This window comes from Peromyscus leucopus, chromosome 2 (assembly GCF_004664715.2).
Source record: "Peromyscus leucopus breed LL Stock chromosome 2, UCI_PerLeu_2.1, whole genome shotgun sequence".
NCBI classification, from domain to species: Eukaryota; Metazoa; Chordata; class Mammalia; order Rodentia; family Cricetidae; genus Peromyscus; species Peromyscus leucopus.
In genome coordinates this window covers 98,162,017-98,186,044 of record NC_051064.1, presented here as the reverse complement: position 1 = coordinate 98,186,044, position 24,028 = coordinate 98,162,017, and the positions used below count along the sequence as shown (strand labels likewise).

General features: G+C 42.5%; 1 long non-coding RNA gene across 2 annotated transcripts; it reads right to left on the bottom strand.

Moving 5' to 3' along the window:
- Window positions 1-1,569: 1,569 nt before the first annotated feature.
- LOC114693793 lies at window positions 1,570-19,995 on the bottom strand. 2 transcript variants are annotated; one of them, XR_003734601.2, is made up of 6 exons: window positions 19,790-19,995; window positions 8,880-9,155; window positions 8,508-8,607; window positions 7,568-7,648; window positions 7,267-7,481; window positions 1,570-1,731 (listed from the first exon to the last, which is right to left on the bottom strand). It is a non-coding gene; the product is annotated as an uncharacterized LOC114693793 (long non-coding RNA). The 2 variants fall into 2 exon arrangements; XR_005090757.1 differs by lacking the exon at window positions 7,568-7,648.
- Between the last annotated feature and the right edge of the window lie 4,033 nt (window positions 19,996-24,028).

Genomic DNA, 24,028 nt, shown 5'->3' with positions numbered 1-24,028 from the left:
TCCTCACCATCCAACTCTTTTCAACAGTCATTAGCATGTTTTATTTCTTCCTGGAGTCAAAACACTGATCTAAGCACTTTGACTCTTCAAAATAACTTTACAAGACATTGTTATTGTCACTTCCAGTGTATGGATGAAAACACCAAAAAACACACAGAGAAGTTACACACATAATGTAAGGCTATGCAGCTAACACATTGTGGATTCAAAGGTCAGACCCTAGCAAACTACCCGAAGGTCCATGACCCTTGCCCTAGGAAACAAATGCTAAAGGGTTAAAGGTACATGGAGGACGTGGGGACATCAGGGGAAGTCCTAATGACAGACAGCTTATTGGTCCTTGAGGCATTTTCTCTTCTTGTTCCTATTCTGTAGGTTGTGCAATACCTCGAGACATCCTACCACCCATGGAGAAGAGCTCACAAGAAGTCATCTAATGAGTGTGGAAAGAATTGTAGACTTAGCAGACAAATATACAGGCTGTCTGGCTAAATTTTGAATTTCAGATGAACAATAAAAAAAATTTAACTATAACTATATTCTGTGCAACATTGGTATGTGTGTGTGTGTGTGTGTGTGTGAGAGAGAGAGAGAGAGAGAGAGAGAGAGAGAGAGAGAGAGAGAGAGAGAGAGAGAGAGAGAGAGAAGAGTTTCACGGCTCGTATGAACTTCAGGTTTAACTGGGCATCTTCTCTTTTATCTGGAAAACCCATTTCTAGCAGCACAGCAAGGGCAGGGTGGTGATTCCCCTCCAGAATATTCATGAGTGTGATTCTTGCTTTGTCTATTGGCATAGAAAGCTTGACACAATCAGTTTCAAAACCATAGGAATAACCAGGCCTGGTAACACAAGCCTATAATTTTTACTACCTGCTTAGGGAATAGTGAATTTCAACTGGCCTGACTAACTTTTTGAAACCCCTTCTCAAAATTAAAAACTTAAAGGAGGGCTAGAGATCAAGCTTTAGTAGAAGAATTTATGTCATTCATGAAAGGTGCTAGGCTCAGTTTCCAGCATAGACACAAACAAAGCACAGGGTAATCCTACTTCTTCAGTGTCTCCCCTGGGGAAACCTGGAAAAGACTCTCCAGCCTGGAGCAGAACTCCCTAGGATGACATGTGTAGGCCTGCTCACAGGTAGTATTGTGGTATTGTGTTCCCCAAAATTTTGTGACTCTAATGAACTTATCTGGGGTCAGAGAACAGAACAGCCACAATATAGATATAGAGGTTAGACAGTGGTAGCACACGCCTTTAATCCTAGCATTCCAGAGGCAGAGATCCGCCTGGATCCCTGTGAGTTCAAGGCCACACAGGAAACAGCCAAGCATCGTGACTCACACCTTTAATTCCAGGGAGTAATGGCAGGAGGCAGAAAGGTATTTAAGGTGTGAGGACAAGGAACTATAGGCTGGTTAAGCTTTCAGGCTTCTGAGAGCAGTTCAGCTGAGATCCATTTGGATAAGGATTCAGAGGCTACCAGTCTGAGGAAACAGGATCAGCCGAGGAATTGGCAAGGTGAGGTGGCTGTGGTCATTCTATTTCTCTGATCTTCCTACATTCACCCCAGTACCTGGCTTCAGGTTTGATTTCATTAATAAGATCCTTTAAGATTCATGCTACAGGGTAGTGTGTTCCAAGTTCTGTTTCTAAAGCTCTTCAGTGGTCCTCACGCTGTTCTCTACTTCTGCATCCTCCCTTCTTCTCTTCACAGTTCTCTCCTGCAGTAACTAGAGAACAATCAGAAAGAGCATTTAGTTGCATCAATAGATTTGACACACACACCCCTTCCTGCTTGATATCCCACAACCAGGGTCTAAGTAGACTGTTCTCTTGCTTTTCCTCACCATGCAGGTGACAGGGATCTAGGAGAAGACTAGCAGCCCTGAGAGGATTGTGTGACCTCAACAACATGTTACAAATTCCCCCAAACCAATTCCAATATTCTAATGACACATTCTGCTTCTTCCAATAGTTAGATTTTCATAAATACTCAGTGAATGAACAAGACATAAATGGAAAGGGGTGAGGTACATTTTTTTTCCTATTAGGTCTGACTTTTTTGGAGCAAACAAATAAGAAGTGAATGTCAGTTGATGTATCATGAAGAAAACAGCATTTTAAGCATGAAGATGGAGGCTGGGAAGATAACTCAGTAAAGTACTTGCTCTGTAAACATGCAGACCTGAGTTCAATCCCAATTACCCACGTACAAAAAGCCAGGCATAGTGGTACATACTTACAATGCCATCAATAGAAAGACAGAGACAGGAGAACCCCTGGGGCTCCGTGGCCAGGCAGCATAACCTACTTGGTGATTTTCAACCAATGAGAGACACCGTTTCAAACAGCAAATGAAAAAAAAGCCTACAAAGGATTTTTGTGAAATAATCTTTTTGTACACTTTGAAGAAATGTCACTCTGATTGGTTTAATACAAAGCTGAATGGCCAATAGTTAGGCAGAATTTCCAGAAACAGAGAACACCGGGAGAAGGAGGGTGGAAACACAAGGAGACACAGAGGAAGCAGGAAAACAGGATGGACAGTATGTAGATGAGATTAACAAGCCTCAGAGCAGCATACAGATTAATAAAAAATGGGCTAATTTAAGTTATTATAACAAATAGCTAAAAACAAGCCTAAGCTATTGGCCAAGATTTTGTAATTAATAATAAATCTCTGTGTAGTGATTTGGGAGTTGGCTGGTGGGACAGAGAAAGACTCACTATAAAAGGCACCCAACGTAGGGCACATATTTCCACGTAAGACCTGAGAAAGCCTTTAAAAAATTACCCATCACACAAAAATGGAGCCAAACATGGTTTCCTAATCCCTCAGTCTCTCATGCAGGCTGCAGTACAGAGACTGTCTCCCAGCCACTGCCAGCGGGCTTGATCTGCCATGGACTAAGTTGTGCAGTGCTTTAATATTTTGCTTATATAGACAGAAAAGTTACAGATATGCAGTAAAGCAGATTCAGATGTGTAGTGGGTAGCCATTCCAGCTTGGATCTGGAAGTTCCAACCCCCATTGCGACTCTGGCAACTGTCACGCCTACGAGGTGGGCCAGGGGAGGCGCCTGGAGACCTGAGATCTGGATGGGCAAGCACGCTCTCTCTGGGCTGGGACCCTGAACCATGGAGGTTGACAGAGCAGAGCTCCAGAGAACACTGCTGGACTGCGATACACCTTCTCCAGACCCTGCAACCTACCTTTCCCTTTTTGTAAGTTACCCACTACATAAATCTTCCTTTTAACTAAGTGGAGTGGCCTTAATAATTTCACCAATACAGATAGGAAAAATAGCTCTAAGCAGACTACAGTGTGATCAACAATGTGTGTAGACTTAAGAAAAAAAAAGAAAAAGAATATAGACAGTCATAAAAAATAAAAATTTAAAAATAATAAAACAAAGTCTTCACAGAGAAAAGTAAAGTAATAAAAATTAGACCATTTAGAGATGGGAAATACACAGTAAGTCTGGATCATGTATGGTGTTGTATTGATTTTAAATTTTTTTGAATGCTGATAAGCAAAAAATAGCTGCTCAGAGAAACTAGATTATAAAGACTACTAAATTGAACAACCTATATATTTAAAAAATGTCTTAACTTTAAAATGCAAGTCAAAAATATGTTACATTGGGAAGAGGTTATACTTTTGTTTCTACAGAAAACAAAAGGCTGTGGATTTATTCAATGTTGATAGAGATCAGATCAGATTTGATCAGGGAAGATCCCCTGAAAATTCTGGCTACAGACATGAATAAATAAACTTAAAAAAAATACAAGATATGTGACATATATGTTACCTGTTAAAACAAAAAAAAAATCATCTTTAATTGACTTGTGCACACTGCACATTTCATACTTGTGTTAATGCAGACACATGTTGCCTTTGAAACTTTGTGTGTTTTCATGACAAGGGGACCAGATACCAATGAAAATGGGTGGCCCAGGTGATCTAGCCTCTTAGAATGCCTCTGTTGCAGTTTCCTCAGAATTGTGCATCCAGAATAGTTTCAAGCTTCTGGCTGAGATGGTCCAGCCTCACAGACCATTCTAGCCAGGACTTGACCCTTATCCTAATTTTCTCAGGTCCCCAAATATGCCAGCACCCCCAGACAACAGGAAGCTATCTAGAGAACACAACACCCACATTCCCAAGAGATGAGGGTGGGTGATTTATTTTTTTTTTTTTTTTTTTTTGGTCATTCAGTAGGTTATAGATGCTTATCATTGTTTATGGGGGTTGGTTACAAATTGTTATTTGTCATGGTCAGGAAAAAAAACAAAGATGAGATTCAGATCTCTTTCTGAAGAGAAAAAGTGAGAATATAGTATAGAAATGATGAGATAAAAGGGTGGATTTTTGAGTTTACTTTTGAACAACCACTAGTCTCAAATATTTTACATTGTTATGGATTTTTGTATATTGATACAAATTTAAGGTTATTTTTGTTATACTGTATATATGCTTCTGTTCTTGTTTAAGGTATTGTACCTATGCAGCTCATTTTAAAATGTAATGTGAAGTTCTAGTCCTTGAAAGCTATTTAGGATAATAAAGAAATACAGGTTAGTAGTCATCTATGACAATCAAACTTACAGTAATGTTAATATATTTTCAAGGTCAATCAGTAATATATTTTAAATAGGTGATCTTCAACACTTCAAAGACCTATAGAATATGGCATTTAAAGTGTTTTAATAACATAGGGCTTTTCTTGACAGTGAGACACATCTGATCCTGGCAGCACCAATTCACTTCAAAAAAAGGATGATGGGCATTGAAGAACCTTCATATGGGGTCGCTTTCTTTGTGGCAAAAACTAGCCACTGGGCAAAGAAACTGCCTTTGTCACAATTGCTGGCAGTATGTTCTCCAAATTGTACAAGTAGGACAAAAAAAAAAGTGTCTGCCAAACTTTGTCAAGACAAGGTATGACAGTCCTTCAAAATTATTGCTTCACAGAAAAGCCTGTCAGATATACTAGGCTTGTAGGCCAAAGACAGATGCCCCAACATTATAGAGAAACCTTGGGTGATTGTCCAGGCAGCCAGTTGTTTCTGTCATTTCTTATAGCTTTAGAAGTTGCTTGCTCTGCACTTCCTCCTTACTTAGGTAATATTATATCATTCTCGGGTCTTTGGTAGGATTGAAGACTAGATAGTTATAGTTTCTCTTAGTCATGATAGAAAGTAAATTAGGTACAAAACTCTGCACTCGTCAAGAGAGAAGAGATAATGGAGTATTTTCTCTGAATTTGCCAAATACAAATGAACTAGACATTGTAAATGTAATTCTTACCTGATAATTGTTCTTATTGTATATAATTTTGCTGTATTAGAATTAAAACTTTTCTTTCTGTATTTAAACAAAAAGGGGGAAATATTGTGAAATAATCTTTATGTACACTGTGACAAAGTTTCATTCTGATTGGTTTAATAAAAAGCTAAATAGCCAATAGCTAGGCAGGATTTCCAGGCATAGAGGACACTGAGAAGAATGATGGAAACACAAGGAGATACAGAGGAAGCACGAAAACAGGATGGACAGTATGTATATGAGGTAAACAAGCCTTGGGGCAGCACATAGATTAATAGAAATGGGTTCATTTAAGTTATAAGAGCTAGCTAAAAACAAGCCTAAGCTATTGGCCAAGCTTTCATGTAGCATGAGTCTGATCAATAATAAGATCAAACCTGGAGCCAGATATTGGGGTGAATGTCGGAAGATCAGAGAAGCAGAACAAGCCATAGCTACCTCACCTTGCCAATTCCTCAGCTGATCCTGTTTCCTCAGACTAGAAGCTTCTGAGTCCTCTTCCAAATGGATCTCAGCTGAACTGCTGCTCAAAACCTAAAAGCTTAATCAGGCCTCGTTCCTGGTCCTCACACCTTATATACCCTTTCTGCTTCCAGCCATCCTTCCTGGAATTAAAGGCATGTGTCACCATGCCTTGCTGTTTCCAGTGTGACCTTAAACTCACAAAGATCCAGAGGATCTCTGCCTTTGGCATGCTAGGATTAAAGGCGTGTGCTACCACTGCCTAATCTCTATGTTTAATATTGTGGCTGGTCCATTCTCTGATCCCAGATAAGTTTATTAGAGTGCACAATATTTTGGGGAACACAATGCCACCACACTTTCATAATTAATAATTCTCTGTATAGTGACTTGAAAGCTGGCTGGCAGGACAGAAAAAGATTTGCTATAAGGATAGGCAGTACCTGAGCCGCAATACAAAAAGCTGTCCTCTGCCGGGCGGTGGTTGCGCACGCCTTTAATCCCAGCACTCGGGAGGCAGAAGCAGGCGGATCTCTGTGAGTTCGAGGCCAGACTCGTCTACCAAGTGAGTTCCAGGAAAGGCGCAAAGCTACACAGAGAAACCCTGTCTTGAAAAACCAAAAAAAAAAAAAAAAAAAAAGCTGTCCTCTGGCTTCTACATGTATACACACACACACACACACACACACAGTGGCAACATGAGGATTTAATTTATATAGGAAGTGATTAGGAGAGATGTTTTTGATTCTATAGTTTTTAAGTGGGCAGAGCCTTAAGGGAAATGAAGCAGTAAGCCACGTCCCAGAGCAGCAGAACGGAAGCAAATGCAGGACCAACTGCAAAGCAAGAGTGTATGGAAGAGTTAGAGGCAATGAAGGAGGCCTAGGAAATGGAGCAGGGGTTGGGGAGGAAGAGCTACTGAAGAGGAGGTCCAAGAAAATCTTGTGGGCACTCAAGCCAGTGGAAAGGGCAATGTTTAAAGTGATAGGGAAATCCAGTGAGGATATCACCAAGTTGATCAAGCTCTCGCTAAAGGCTCTGTCTGTATAGTGGAGAGTAAATAGATATGAGAGTAGGAAGTCATTGCAACAGCTGTAGCAGGAGATGATGGAGGCTGTGACTGAGGTGGTGATGCCGGGAAATGTGTAAGTCACTTAAGAGCTCTGCAGTTCACCTTGGCCAAAAAAAGAAGCAAGACTCTAGGATTCTGATATGCTTGCAAGCTGAGGCTTTATTTATTTATTTTTTTACCTCTTTGCTAATTTTATTGATATATATTTGACAAGCACAAATTGTACTTATGGAGCATGTAACATTGCAACTTGACTGAGCCATCTTATCAGCCAGATAGCCCAATTTTTGATGTTTTCTATAATAGCTAAATTAATTTATATTATAGAAAACAAATTTATATTATAGTTGCGCCATTCAAGGACGAGGGCTCCCTGTCTTTCTTACCCTTGCCAATACTTACCCCAGTCCTCTGGAAGAGTAGCGAGTGCTCCTTTCCATCCACTGAGCCACTGCCCTAACCTCCTTCACTCTTCTCATTTTGGGAAACAGATGTTTTCAATGCAGAGTTAAGTAAGCTGCATGGTGATGTGGTGGACAGTGATTATAGGACCCCCAGTCATCATAGATAATTCAAGGAATGGAGAGGTGATAGATTTCAGGCATCTTTGGCATTCCCTAAGGGAGGAGACAGGCTATATAACAAAGATGTAACCAACTGTTTGAATCAAGATTTTATACAAAACTGAGAAAATGTCACTTACAGGTAGCAGCTGAAACCACTGGGATAAGTTAAGTCTTTTCCCGTTCCTATATTATGCAATCTTCCTGTGAGCTACGTGTATCTTGATTAATAAAAGAAAGGAAAGGATAATTGTTCTAGGATACTGTGTTAAGGAGAGGCAGGGAAAGGAATGCATTTCCTGGAGGTATATTTTTTTTAATGAAGTAGCTGTATATTTGTTAATTAGGAAAAAGAAGACAACTTAGCCATTTGGGCATAAATCCCTGACATTGTACTAGCTGGGGTTTGAAATTTCCATTGGTGTGGGTCAGCTGGACCACCCGAATATATCTAAGGTATTTGGTAGTAAGTGTTTCTGTATGGAACATGAACTTACTTTGTTCAGCTGTGCGGTTTGTGGGCTCCTTGAGGAAACTGTGCACATGGTAAGTTTCATGCAAAATGTTTTTGTGCTTTAGAGGTGTGTGTCTATGTGTTTTGTCAGTTAGTATTTCCTCTATCAACCCAGGAGCCCAGGATCAGCAGAGCTCCTGTCCTAGTCTCATTATGACATCTTCAAGTTCAGATGATCACTCGGCTCTCTGTAGTTGAATGACCATGTGTACCTCTGGCCTCACTCTGTGTGAAAGAGACCAGGACACTGTGATTCTGGAAAGGGGGGTCAAGACAGCCAGGCAAAAGGGATACATGGAAACTCTGTAGTATAAAAAAGAGCTGGCAGAAGTAATATGCATTCTATATGGGAGTGGTCAACCAGGGAAGGATGTAATAATACCTTCAAAAAATTGACTTGATCCTAACCTACATTGTGGCTGAGCCAAACAGATAGTTTTTAACTCACCATTCACAGAAAAAAACAAACAAGCAACAACAAAAAACATTTCTGATAGTATTTCCCACCCAATAATGAAATGAACTGCCTTGAGAAATGACTGAAAGATTAGGTTCAAGGAGCAGACCTGAGATTGAACTGCATCTTCCTGGATCTCATCGCAACTTGCAGATGCCCTTGGGTGATGACAGCCAGGACAGAGCCCAGCCCTTTGGACTCCCACATACCTGTGATTGATAGTGAAAGCACAGTCAAGGACTAGCACATGAACACATTCTCATGCACAAAGCCATGCTGCGTGGACCCTCCCCTTCATTTCCATTATTCTCTCCCCATATTTCTATGTTACTGTAGCTCTAATATAAGGGAAAAAATTGCATGGATTTTTTTTTTCTAAATGGCTATTAAACTCTTGGTTCCTTTTCTCTCAGGATGCACACTGTCAGTTTGACCTGAGATAATCCTAACTCTTCTGAGAAATTTACAGCAAGGCAAATACCTCTCATTCCTCAGGCTTCCTGGACCATGTGGTGACTGCCTTCAGCCAGGCACTGAAAGGCACCCTTGCCCCAGAGGGTGCCTTCTCCCTGGTGTGGCCCCAGGTCAAGGCCAATCAATTTTGCTTTGAGGGAAGGAATGTGAAGCACGTATCTCCAAGAAGGTCCAGATGTTAAGTTGCTCTTTCATGACTGCTTTTGCTAAATGACATATGGCGGAGTCCTTGAGAGTCAGACCAGGCATTGTCAGGAAAGCCCATCACTGATGGCCAGGCCTCCTGTAAGACAGGAGAAATGTAGATGAAATAATAGAAGAATGACATGTCACAGAACCTGGGGACTAGAAGATAGTTTTCAAGCCAGAGAACCTAATACTCCACATAGCTCAACTTCTTCATTTTTATAGATGTGGGAATGACTTTCCAGAAGTGAAGTACAAGGTCAGCTCTAGAATAGACCTGGAATAGTCAGAGATGTTCTTACACAGCCCAGAAAGTTATTCCCCTCTGGGTTTATACCTGCAGATCCCTGTTTAGCTCATCAAGCCTTGGCTCTGAACACACTATACCACTTAGACTGCAGGACATCCACCACACTCAAACACTTTCAGAGGCATTGATGTATTTTAAATATTTACATGCACCCTGTTTGCCACCCCAGTGTCACATGTTAAAATCTTAAATTCCAAGGTGATAGTATTAGAAAGTGGATGGGCCTTTGGGGGATAATTAGTGGGGAGCCTTTGTGAACAGAATTAGAGCCTGTGCCCATTTTTGTAACTGTAAAATTTATTACAGACAGGATTGTCTATAAGTAACAGAGATTTATTCCTCCCAATTCTGGAACCTAGAAAGTCCACAGTCAAGCTAGTGTGGAGTGTGGTGAGAATTGATTTCTGCTTCTAAGATGGTTCCTTCTTACTGGATGGGATCCTCTTGAAAGGATGGCTACTACATCATCATATGGTAGAAAGTCCGAAAGTGGGCCATATGTGTAAGGAAGCGTCTTTCCTGAGGGTCAGAATCTCCTTTTCAAGGGAGGAGCCCTGCTGACCCAGTGACTTCCCAAAGGCTATAACTGGTAATATCACTGCATTGGAGGCCAAGTTCAAACATGAGGGAAACACAAACACTTAAACCACAGCAGTGCTCTTATTTTAGAAGGCCCCAGAAAGCTCCTTCTTTGCTCCTCCCCTGGGAAGGGAAATGGCAAGAAGCCATCATATTTAAGGAAACAGGTTCTTACCAGGCACTGAATCTGCTTACACCTTGAACTTAGGCTTCCCAGCTTCCAGAACATTGAGAGACAAGTTGTTACTGTCCATAAGTCCCATAGTTTATGACACTTTGTTGAACTAAGCTAGAACAGACCAAAGTAGAGATTCCATCCAAGGAAGGTGCTTAATTTCCAAACAGAGCAGGGGGCCATACCCCCAATGGGAAAAAGAAGAGCCCCTGTCTACAAGCAACCAAGGGGAAGTCCGCCATCTAGTGACAGTTCACTGTGGGCAACTACCCCACTGGGTAATTAGATTCTCTCTTGAGAATTCAAATCAACAATGAGGGGCAGTGTTATATAAATTGTTCAGAAACAATTTAATGCTTTTCAAGACAGAGATTTCACTATACAGCCTAGGCTGGTCTAGAACTCATAGATTCCCTCTGCCTTTGCTTCCCAAGTGCTGGTATTAAAGATGTGTACCAACACACAGGATCAAACCCGAAAGTCTGAATCATCAAGAAAGGAGAAAAATCTTCAGCTGTTAATTGAGTAACCTTTCTGTTCCTTAATTCTTGTTTCTGTTGTGTCCACCCTTTCCTGTTATGGGAAGATAGAGACAAACAGACAGACAAACAGACAGACAGACAGAAATAGAGAAGCAGCCCCAACCCTCTCCTTTCCAGCATAAATAATTGGAGCAATTCTTGTATCATTTACTGTTTAAATTCCTGCCCATTACTGCAGGGATCACCTGACTCCTCACCCCTCTGTTAAACAATGATAGAAAACTCCATTTATTCTAGGCACAAAGATGGTTAACTCTTATTCCTCAGTCTTAGGTACCTATACCTAAGCAGGAAGTGGAGGGGGAAAAACACTATTACCACTCAGTAATGATTATGATGAAGAGAGCAACAGGCCGTGTTGGGGCAGAAAACTCATGAATGTATAGCCCATCTGGGGAACTGTATACAAAAGCAGGGAGGGGCGTGGAGAAAGAGTTGCCCGAATGATAGGATTTCAGCAAAGGAAGAGCAGGGCCAGGCATGCCAGCTTCCATCAAGGGCACCGAGCCAAGGATGGGTATGAGTATGTGGGAAAACTGCAGTTTGACAGTCCTAGGACTGTTAAGTCAGCAGGGCATAGCAAAAAGGAGGCTGAAGCTTATCAACAAAGATAAGAAACTCAGGTTTCATATTCTGGCAGAGTCTCACCCTCAAGTCAAGGCCCAAAACTCTGTCCCAAAACAAGCTTCATTGAGCCTGTAGACTAGACTTTTCCAGAATTCTGAATTTGAATATCATTAGTCAGTCAAGCTCCAGTTCATCAAGGTCCCTTCCACACCTCCTTGCCCATGTTCTCTCATGGAATGTATTTCTGTCTGCCCCTGCTGGGTGTGGTCCTTACTCTCAGAAGCGTTGTTAGTTTTCTATGGGTAAGGGAGACGGGCATGATTGGACCCCTGATTTACATAGGTTATCTCTGGAGATATGGCGGGGGGGGGGGGGCAGGGCACGGGCAGCCTTTGGAATGGTACTCTCGAGGCAGAGACAGCTCTTAGAAGGACTGCAAAAGACCAGCCAAAAGATGTCAAACACTTATAGCTATGCCCTGAAGGGCATGGTACATGTAGTGGAGTGGCATGCATCATCTCTTCTTGTTATTCCAACAACTGCAGAGCTTTTATTACCATTCCCTCCATCTCTCTTTGAAGGCACAAAGAGGCTCAATTATCTCTACAAAGCGTTGACCTGAAATTCAGACTCCAAGTTACATGACAGTAAATTTCACCCAACTGCAATCCCTTGTGTGGAATTTTTGTGGAGTCCGCCATTTCTCAGGAGCCATAACTGTTGCGTGATGGAGAAGGGTAACTCAGCTGAAGTTTAGTATGGACTTTGGGACCCACATACCTAATAATACAGATTCCGTGTGCTTAGAGCGGGTGGATTTCATGGAGTGTCTGAGGCTATTGGGGCTGCAATAATGTATACTATAGACTGGGTAGCTCATAGAAAACATATGCTTATTCTTCACAGATCTGGAGAAGTCTTTGGCAAGATTCAGTATCACATGAGGACATGCTACCCCTGTGTCCACATGATGAGAAGGACTGATTATTCCTCCAGGGTTTTTTTAATAATGGCACTTACCCTGTTCAGGAGGCCTCTACCCTGACCTAGTCACCTCCTAAAGCCCCACCTTCTGATATCATAACAGGGAATAAAATTTTGACATACAAATTGGGGGTGGGGTACATCCATACCACAGGACTTGTCAAAACTTCTCTACATTTTCCCCTCAGAAAATAAGAGGAAAATAATCCAAGCTTTTTTACATAATAAAACACAAACACCAAAGCAAGGTTAGGTGTCATAATTGGTTTACATAACCACTAGTTTCGAATAGGGTCAGAGGATCCTTCCTGGAAGGGCCCTAGAAGCCTAGACTAGGAGCCTCCATCTCCTTCTCTCCCCCAATTCTGAGGAAAATTTATAAACAATCCCATGCCCTGAGCAGCACTCCCAGAAACTGAAGTGCTTCCTCTAAGACAGAACTTTTCGAAGTACAGTTCCCAGCAGATAGCATGGACATTGTTAAAAACAAACAAGAAATAATCTCAGTGTCGTGTAAAGGAACACATAGCAAAGAAAAAGTAGCTCCGGAGGTCATTCTTTCTGTAAATGGCTAGCAAGCACACTGGCCAGCATGGCTCCCATCCTTTATTCCTGACATCAGTGACAGCATCTCACCCCATCAGCAGAAGCTAGACTTCACAGTCTAATGCAGTTGGCTAATTTTTGCAAAGGGAAATGTGAAGGTTTGGGAAATACGAGTCCTTACTGACCCAACTGCCTTTAATTTCTAAAACAAAAAGGCAGGAAGGTTCTTATGACACATCAGTTGGGTACTTGCAATGCTGGATTTTCGGGCCCCTCCTTAGACCACTGGAATTGGAAACTCAGAGGTCTGGGTCCAGCAATCAGCTTCCACAAGCCTACCATGGGATTCTGACACTAAGGACCAAAACCATTGCTCTAAAAAGCAGTAGAACACCAATAGTGCTCTATTGAATTTGTCAGCAAATCTCTGCTGAGTTCTGGATTTCATCCAAGTGAGAAATGCTCCATCAAGTCATCCAGAGCCCCAGATGTTATTGGTCAGAGTGGGCATGAGCAGGCAGCCTGTTGGGAGGTTAAGATTAAAGTTTCACGTTAGCTTTTGAAATGTTTATTTCTTGCTCTGATCTCAGCTGTGATGATGACCCCTTTGGGAAGCCTCTCTTGACCTTCCTGGACTTGTGTCACATGTTGCTGCTCATCATCCTAGTGTTTGTCACCCTTTGGTCACATACTCCTCACTCTGAGCCAGATGGATAGAGATGTTGGCTTTCTTGTTTGCCCTTGAGTTTTCAGAATCTAGTAATAAGACATTCAATAATTTATGTACTTGATTGAACACTTAGCTCACCTTTGCTGGGAAAGTCCCATTATGGTAGCCTTGGCCTGAGTTGGTGCTCCTCTGCTTGCCCTGTGCCTTGTTCTATCCCCTCAGGCCAGCTGTAGCTGATAGGTCATTATAGATGCTGGGACACTGTCTCCTGAACACCCAGTCTATACTGGTGTTGGTCTCCAGCATCCCACCACATTATAGTCAACACTGCATTCACTGATATTTCAGAGTCTGCTATTCCATGATCCTACCCCAGAATTTAAGATCTACCATGAGGGGGTGGTCCATCATGCTCTATTGTATTCTCACTGTACAAGAGGACTCAGAAATGACTTTTCACTGACTTATTTATTCAACATTCAAACATCAGCTATGTAAGGTCATTGGAGAGATGAAGAAAAACCAACCCAAAAAGGAGTGACATGCCTGAGTTATACAGTTAGTGGGAAGCTGGGCTTCAGTCAGCATCTATGGCATCTGATGTTCACAGATGACTTTATACCTCTGTTGCCTCTTTGTTGAACTAGAATGTTTGGTATTTTTTTCCCATAAGTAATTGGAGCCATTGACTATCTGATGCTTCAGGGAAGTGGCAAGATGTTTTCTATTTCACTGTAGGTAAGTGCCTTCTCCCGCTTGCCACATTGACTTGTCTGATTTCAAAGGCATCTGCTTTTCCAGATGAGGGTCACAAAGTCACCACTGCACCCCATAAATCCTTCCTTGGCATTTCCTCACAGCTGTGCCAGTTGACAGCTCTGAATCAACATCACAGTGGAGATGCCAGGAGAGCTGGTGCTGTCACAGCATGTCACGTGTATAGCCAGTGATGGCTGGTGGCTGCGTGAATGCACCCAAACCATGGGGAGGCCTGTCCACCCTGCCTGGCTAATCAGAAAGGACACTGTGGTGACAAAGGAATGTTGCTTTCATTGACTAATGCCTATGGATTAAATATGACTCCACACCAACTTTTCTCAATCAATCCAGAGCATCATAAACTTGAGAGAAAAGTAATTTCTTGGCTGTAACTTTGAGCCAAAGGAAAATGCAATGTTCACTGAAACATTTTAATAATGGCAATAAATAAACAAATAAATAAGTAGAGAATTGACCAAGCCCCCAAATGGCATCTTTCATAAGAAGGGATATTATATTAAGACAAAAAAGAGACAAAATGAAGTTTTTATAATAAATTAGTTTGAAAATTAAGTTACAAAATATAAATACCCCATGAGCCTGTTTTCTTTTAGAAGAGAATTTTTGACTAGATAGATGAATGGATGGGTGTGTAGAAGGGTCACAGAAAGGCATGTAGGCATATATGTATAAGAGAAAGATACAAGAGAACGGAAAGAGTTATACTACTATACTAACAGTAGCCATCTTGGAATAGAATGTTTTGTTTTAAAAGTCTTTTGCCTTTATTTTCTTCTTATTTAATAATAAATGTGTTGCTTTTGCTAACACATAGTTCTTAATATCATTCAACTTAATATTCAGACCAGTAGCTCATCTTTTACCCATGACTCCTTTTCATATCTTTATTCATCCAAAATGGATGTTCTTAAGAAACATTCAGTCATCTATTCACCCTCCTACCCACCATTCACACATCCATCCACCCACCCTCCCTCCTACCCACTCACACATCCTTCTATGCATCCACCCTCCCACTCACCCGCTCATCCATCCATCTATCCACCCTCCTACCCACTGACTCACACATATATCCATCCATCCTTCAACCCACCCACTCACATGTCCATCCATCTGTCTAGCCTTCATCCTTTCACTCATCTACACATTATTATATCCATTTAGGAGGCAGAATCTGTATGGACTTCAGATGGTGCTTAAACAAGGCCCTGTGATCTTTTATATCCATGCCATGTTCAGTCATGGCGAGCGGTAGTTATTTTATTGTTGTTGAGACTTTCCTAGTTTTTGGAGCCCTTGACTTTATACTCCACCATGCTTCCTTCCCTTTGTTCTTTTTAATTCCTATTCATGCTTCAGACCTTCTTCTGCACAGCTCACCTTTCCCTCTTGCTTCTTGCCTCCTTCCTCCTACATCATGGCATATGTTGTAACTGACATGATTTGAAACTTTCCAATGTGTATCAGTGTATCTCTTCATTGCATTAGGTACTAACTGATACAAAGACTATATCTTCCAGTTCTGAAGAACTTACTAGTTGAAAGCTAGTTTCTCTCACAGATATGCTATTCCTAAGCCCAAAGGGAGAGCTGGCTAACAACCTTGTTGCCATTCGTTGATCAATAGGTAGTCACTAATCATTTACTATATGGTAAAATGAGAGATTAATAAAATAGTTTCTCCCTCTAGGGCAGTGGTTTTCAACCTTCCTAATGATTTGACCCTTTAATACAGTTTCTTATGTTGTGGTGGCCCTCAACCATAAAATTATTTCATTGCTACTTCATTTTTCTACTATTATGAATCATATGTAAATATCTGACATACAGGATATCTGATATGCAACCCCTGAAGAGGTCAAGACACCCACAGGTTGAGAACCACTGCTTTAGGGGATTCAAAGTTTGTAGGGATGGAGACACATGTAAAGGAAATATAAAGTAGCTGTGAAAACAAACTAATGTCCTGTCATAGCCTAGACAGTGAGCTCTTCCCAACCACACAGGGAGCTCACTGAAGTCCAGCTTCCTACCCAGTTCACATCGTCTGGAACATAGTGTTTACTCAGTAGATGTCTGTTAGTTACAGCTATCCTAGTAGCTATGTTGATGGAACCCTTAGAGCTGGCAGTAATTTTAACATGGACTTAATAAGAATTTGCTCATTCTCTCAACACTATAAAACAGAGCTTATTCCAATCTTGTAAGTGGAAAAACTGAGTGTACGAGGCTGAATGGCTTGGCTAGGATCACTTAGCCAGAAGCACTTAAACTGAGGCAGCTAGACTATAGGAGGCTATACTTTTCTCTTGGATTAACCCACGAGTGATGATAGTCTGCCTACTGAATGCCAGAAACAATTCCCAACTAGAGGAGTTCACTTGGAAGAAGCGATAAGCCAAATATCAAATGACTCTATACTTAGTGAAACTCTGAAACAGATGGGTGTCCAAAGTACAGATTATCCCAGAGGCATGGACAGTCATGGGGAAGGGTGGAGAAGCAAGATAACCAAGGGCTCGCAGGCATGGAAGGGCAAGTGCAAGGGCATGGATGTAGGCTGGAGCAAGTCTAGACCAGCTGCTGGAGTCGGGCTTCCTGTCTTCATCGTGCTCCTCAAAGATGAAGCCACATCTGAAGCATCTCCATCTTCATAACCCCAAACAGCACCTGGAACTGGGCCCTTGGTGGAAGTGTGAACAATCAGTAACATTGGCTTCTGTGTTTCCAAGAAAGAGAGAAAATTGGATTTCTAGAAGACTGAGTTGGAAGATGACTCCAACTTGCAAGGAGCAGCCAAAGATGACCAAAAGGAAATGAATTAGTGTTTTTACCAAGACATTTTGGCCTCAGGCCCCATCTCAAACCTGTTCCCCTATTAACAGAATGCAAAAGCCCCCACTTCTGACTAAGGTGCTGTGGAGTTGCTAGGATATGAATATATTTACCCGCAACCACAGACATTTGGATCAAGAACAGCCCACTCAGTCCTCACATGGGGCTGGATCATGGGGATGCAATCAACATGAGGTCCTCTGGGGACTTGGAAATCAGCCAGAGATAGATAATTGCCTCGGGGGTGCCACAGCTGAAGTTCTCCCCATATTTTGCTGTAATAAGCTTTTTTGTTGTGGTGGTAAAGTTGATTTGCTTTGGCCCCTTTGGGGCTTTCAAATTCAGTTGTGATTTGCACCAACTTTTTTGAACTTAAGAAAACAGGAGGGAAAGAAAAGAGTCAGATTTTCCTACTCAACCATCTCTGAGTTCCCAGTCTGGATATGCTTAGGGTCTAGATGCCCTGGGGAGAAAAGTAGAAGGTGGCGGGTGGGAAGCACTTTGGCTGAGAAGGATGGCTAGAACAGGTTGAAATCCTGGCCCGAGTGCCATGCACCAGAAGATGGTTGCTTCTGAAATGGCCCAGACAGATGGGGACTACCTTTTATCAAACTGCAGGACACAGGACTGGCTCACCCCACTACATCAAGCCCAGACACTTAGCTTCCAAATGCCTCAAATGAAGAGGGCTTGTAATCAGCTGCTTGGAAAGCTAAAGCAAGAAGATCACAAATGCAATCTGTCTTAAAAAACAAATTTAATTAAAACGTGATGCCAGTCAGCAGCTCTATCACGAGAGAGCCCAATGGCCTCAACTCTCAGATGTTTAGATCTTGTCTTGATTATTAAGCTCTCAAAACGAAGGTTCTCTGTCAGAGTCTGTCCACTAAAGAGAGCTGTACCCTTGTCTTGGCATCACCCCGTAGTTTTCAGGCCTCCTTTTGCAGGAAGGCAGGGTGGATAGTGAATCACACAGTTGCTTCACCTCAAATTTCCATAGAGATTGCAGTAAAATAAGCTCCGCTTGGGCTGAACTATTTCAGTCTTTAAAGAGAAGATAGTAGACAAACTATCTTCTCTTTAAAGACTGGCAGCAAGGGTGACTCTGTCTTCAGATTTCTGAAACTCTATTTGTGGCCACTGATTACCCCCCACCCCCACCCCCAAATAATCATCCTAGCCCAGAACCTTTACAATAGCTGGAGATTTAGACATGTGTTGTTTTTCTTCCTGGTGAGCTTGGCAGCATATGAGGCAACACACACAACTCCGATAGTTCCACACTGGCAAGTTCTACAGCTCAAAATGTATATCCCATGGTTCATTGCTTCCATCTTTTCTTGGATTTTCATGGAATACTGGTAAGCCCTTTATTGGAGTGCTCAGGTGCCAATCATAAGGCTCTATCATTTGCATTTATTGCTCTTTCCTAAAGCTTTTTGGGTCAAACAGAAGCCTACAAGATCATCTCTAAAGGAATACTACAATCAGACTATCGCTGTCATTGGCTTTGACCATGACATTGCACAGAATTCAGCAGACAATCTGCTGCTAGAAGTCTGGAGACTTTATCATACACAGTTCATGTCTTCCTGCAACTTCAATGGGAGCACTTAAAATTACTTTATTTTGGAGCCTAGAGAGATAGTTCAGTGGTTGAGATCACTAGTTGCTCTTCTAGAGAACCTGGGTTCAATTCCCAGTGCCCAAATAGTGGCTCACAACCATCTATAACTTGACTTCCAGGGTACCCAATGCCCTCTTATGGCCTCTGCAAGCATCAGGTATAAACATATTGCACAGACATACACGCAGACAAAATGCCTATAAACATAAAAAATAAAATAAAAGCAGTAGTAGTAATAGTAATAAATTAAATAGCTTAAATATTTAAATAGTAAATAAATTAAATAGTAAATTAAAAATAATTTAATAAATTAAATTAAATATTTTTATTTTCTAAATCCTTTCTAATTGTTTTGTATTTTATTTTAATTTTAACATATTGTGAAATAAAATATTGTGAATAAAAGCCATGGCTTTTAAAAAAACCACCACTGTTGATCCTGCTAACTTCCTGGCCCTATCAGTGCTGAAAGTAAGCCTTTTTAATTTTACTGTTTGTTGACTTTAAGACACAAGTCCTGACCACAAAAGAGCCACAGAGAAAGGGCAAGAGGAAGGCATTTTTTACTCTCACCTCTCCCAGAGGGAATTAGAAAAATAATATACTTAAGTGTGTGTGGCTAGCTTTGCTGTGCTGTAGAAGTATCTGTGAATAAAGTAAGTCTAAATGGCATGGCGGGGCCACATGATAAAATGAAAATCTTCCGTATTCTATCATCTGCTACTTTCGCAGCCTTGCTTCTGCACATCAGTCCTCAGCTTTGGACCAGCTGGTTTCTTCTGTGTTGCCTTCTCTATCTCTGACTTCTTCAGCACCATCCTTACCATCCAAACTCTAGTGCCATCTCCTTCACACGTATTCACTCATTTGGTCTCTTATTCATTCACTCTTTCCTTAATATCCGTATCCATCTAACCGTATCCCTGTCCATATCCAATATCTGTGTCCATGTTGTCCCACAGTATCATTTGTTTTCTGTAATCTGGAGTGCAGGCCCTAGCCCCTCTCTCTTAGTCTGGGTATTCCAGTAGCCAAAGACAGTACGAGACAGTCAAACCCTCGAGACAGTCAAACCCTCGAGACAGTCAAACCCTCGGGAAATAAGGCTGTGCTTACCGCATCAGCTTCAGTCCTGGTTGTTTGACCTCCATTGGCGGCAGTCGCTCCTACAATTGGCACAACGCGGGTGGCCGATGTGAACCTGTCTGGTGCTGGAGCTCTAGCGGTGCCGTGGGCTTGGCCCCATGCCTTATGATCTACACACTGAAGCAGAGCAAAGGAGGACACATGGAGTCGGGAGCAGGGAATGCTTCTGCCCCACAAGGTACAGAGGCTGACAACTGTCATTTTTTGGTGGAGGAAGTGTTTGAAGCTCAAGGACTATTCTTTAAAAAAAAAAAAAAAAAAAAAAGATTAAAAAAAAAAACATTTTTTTCATACAACATGTTTGGAGTATGCTTTTTCCTCCCTCCCCCAACTCCTCCCATATCCTCCACACCAACCCAACTCCACACTCTCTCTTTCTTTAAAAAGCAAATAAAAGCAAAAGAGAAACACCCCTTCCCATTGGAAATCGAAAGATACAGGCAAAAGATCAATAAGGGGGAAAAAGCCCAAACAAAACAATATGAGACAAAACGTCCTCAAAAACACCATGAACTTCATTTTGTGTTGCCCATCTAGTGCTTGCCATGGGGCCTCCCCATGTGTGCTTAATATCCCCAGTGAAGCTCCCTGGAGAAACCTCACTTCCTTGGTCAGTGGGTACCAGTGGTAGAGAGCTTCTTGGTTAGGGGTGGGAGCTCATATCCACTTCCCCCTCCTAGTGCTAGGACCCTGTCTAGCAGCCTCAATACTTTAAGAAGTTAGCAATCTGGTTCCAACAGAAACAGAAGGAAGATTATTCACACTAAGTTACTGGAAGAAAACTGAATGAAAAGACCACATGCATAGGTGCAAAGGGGACCCTGCAGCTTGCCACCAGTGGGAATCCCTTACATATTTTTGTCTTCACAGAGGAGAGGAAGGAACAACTCCAGGAATCAAAGATAGTACTTGTAAGGAAGGATCAACAACGATACCCTGTTAGAGCAGGCAGGGTGCCCCTGTAAGCCTGAGAAGAGGGAGCTGAAGGGAGCTGAATGCCCATGTTCCTTTGTCTTGTACCCCTGCATCTCCCATTGCTTCTTCCCTTAGGCTGGGCTCGCCAGAAAGTTAACAGGGAAGACTTGCTCACTGCCATGACCCCTGCAAGTCATCTGTCTGGGTACAGGGGAGAACAGAGGCCTGGGGGTAATCTGGACAGGCATGGAAGTTTATCAACACAATAGTTATGACTTAATTGATAACAATTTTACAAGTAGTCATGACAGTAAGTGATAACTGTCGTGGTACTTGGTATATACTTGGCCCTTCAAAAATGCTTAGGTGAATGGACCAACTCACTTGTTCCTCAGCAGACACAGGAGATGACACAATCATGATCCTATTTTACTGACTAGGAAACTGGGGATCATAGATCTCAAACACTACCTGTAAGTGAGAGTGTAAACTTAACCTGACATTTGCAATTATAGATTCAGTGTTCGTTGTCCACCTTACCCCAAATGGTAACTGCTGAATTTACATCTTAAATCAGTGATAAAGTAGAGGAGTGATTGAAGTGTGGGCAGGAGCCATTTATTATCATCAAGGTCAAACAAACATCCTCCAGTTAAAAGATATTAAAGTATAACCCACGAGAAGAGCGAGAGAGACACCGGGGAGGGAGAAGGGGCCGCGAAGCCAATGGCACATAGAATACAGGCCAAATGTCTAATTATAGCTGACAAGGTTCTCATGATCTGGGCTTCTTTCCCTATGCCCCCCATGGGGCACTGTGTCCCAGCCAAAGTCAACTTTGTTTAGTTCTCTAAATAGCCCTCAGGTCTTTGCCCCAGCTGCTGCCTCTGCCTGGAACACGTTACCCTGTTTTCTATTCACCCATCACAACTCTGCTTTTCTAACAGGCAGGTCCTGGTGAGGGCCTTTCTTTCATCATTCTTCCTTCTCTCCCTTCCTCTAATAGGTATTTATTTGGGTGCCTGGTGGACACAGACACTGTGATAGCTGGCCCCCCGGCCTGGGGAGTTCTCGGAGGGAACTGTTCCGCCACGTGTGGGCTGGTTGTTTTTTGTTTTTTTTCCAGTGTGTTGGCATGACATCCTGGGCTTATCTGACGGCAGCTTTCTTACTCTGTGCCCTGGCTCCACAAGACAGCAGTTTGTCTGTCTGTGCGGGCATTAGATTCCCATGCTACAATAACAAATTACCATGACTCCGAGGTTTAAAATGACACAGATGTATCAGTTTGTGGTTATTTTCCATCTGTGTATGTGTTTAACAGAAGTTTACTGGGCTAAAATCAAGACACCTGGAGGCTTTGGGGATAAACCTATTTTCTTGTCTTTCTGACTATAGGCTACCCACAGTCTGTTGCCAACAGCCCTTTCCTTCATCTGCAAAGCCATCCAAGGCTGGTAGCACTTGCTACATAACATCACTCTCATGCTGACTTTTGTCTCTATCTTACACTTTTTAAAGACCATGCTTATATTAAGGACACCTAGATAGGTCAGGTCAGTGACAATAATTTTAATTCTGCCCCCTTAATTCTCTTTTGCTTACAGGTTCCAGGGATTATGACTGGGATATCTTTGGAGGCCTGTCATTCTACCATACTGTGGATCCCCAAATGTAGGGTATACAGGAAAGGCCAAACGTCTGAGTATGTAGTTGGGAATGTGAGTGTGTGAGACATACAGAATCTCCAGGTACATGTTGTGTGACACATAAGAATGCCAGGTAGCTGGGTATTAGGGTTGTGACCTGATGGGGGGCGGGGGGGGGGGACGTTGGAGCTACACAGTTTCTGACCTTGATGGAGCACAGATGTATGTAGTGTATGTTGGGAGCTTAGGGACTATCAGAAAAGGGACATAGAAACTTGAAATAGATAACAGAGTTCCGTTTTCCTGAAACTACTGTGAAGTATTTAGTTTATTTCCCATGTGGATACTTGTGCTTCAGGACCTAGATTTCTGCACTCTGTACTCATATGTGCCTGTGGCCACACTGAGAGTGAAAACTCTGTCTTGCCTGGGCCAGACAGCTCCGAGGATGGCTTGTATGAGTCAGCATACAGCTCAGACACGCTTGTGCTTCCAGCCTTGAGAAATCAATCACTGCACAGTTTCCTGTCGTTACTGTGAGGGCAACAGCTCCTGACACCGAATTCTTTTCATTCCCCAGCCCACTTCTTCCCTAATTTCACAGATTTAAGAACAGCAGAGCCCTTCAAGTCATTTCTAGTCTGCCCCTTCTTTTCACAGACAAGCTACTGCCCAGTGAGTGGCAGATACTGCCCAGTGAGAAGCAGATACTGCCCAGTGAGAGGCAGATACTGCCCAGTGAGAAGCAGATACTGCCCAGTGAGAAGCAGATACTGCCCAGTGAGAAGCAGATACTGCCCAGTGAGAGGCAGATACGGCCCAGTGAGTGGTGGGTCTGTGCAGGCTTCTATGACTGTCAGAAAAGATCAGCATCAGGGTCCCCTATTGTAGTTCAGACCTGTTTAAGCTGACATTTTACTCTTGTCCCAGGTCCTGATGCTTCTGAAAGATGAAGTTCACAATAGTAGTTCCAAACAGATAACTCCCAAGAGAAGCATCTATCAAGGATTTCTGCCCAACTTCCCACACGAAGAGCCAGATAGAACAGTCTGAGACTCTCAAGGGGTCTGTGTCTTCTCTCCCTTTCTCTTGAAAGCAAGCCTAATGCCCAGACCCAAACTGGAGCTACTGTCTTTCCAAGCAAGCGATGCTTACCAATTTGTGTTGATGTGACAGGGCCCTTCCAAATGTAGTCACCATGGTAGATGCCAGATTCACCCAAATGAAACTCACAGACAGAGGTCCTCACCCTCAGAGAAACTAATCATCAGGAAGCTCCTAGTTTTTTCCCCAGGCCCAGACAGTCTGAACTGTTTCTTTTGTTAATAAGGGAAGGGAGAATGGGCGGGAGGGAGAGAGGGAGGGAGGGTGAGGGAGGGAAGGAGGGAAGGAGAGAGGAGGGGAAGGGAGGGAGAGAGGGAGGAGTCACCTTTGTATCTTCAGTACCTCCATAATCCAGGGCACACATTAGGTTCACAGAGAAGTGATTTGAATGACTGAATAAGATTTGGGGTCCAGAGGTCTCAGGTCCTAGAGTCTTGGAAGAGGGGCTGCTGCTCCCAGCTCCATATATTCTTTGCCACCCTATATCTGGACAAAATGTGCCATTAGGCGGAAGTGGGATCGTCTTGGAGGCTTACTGAAA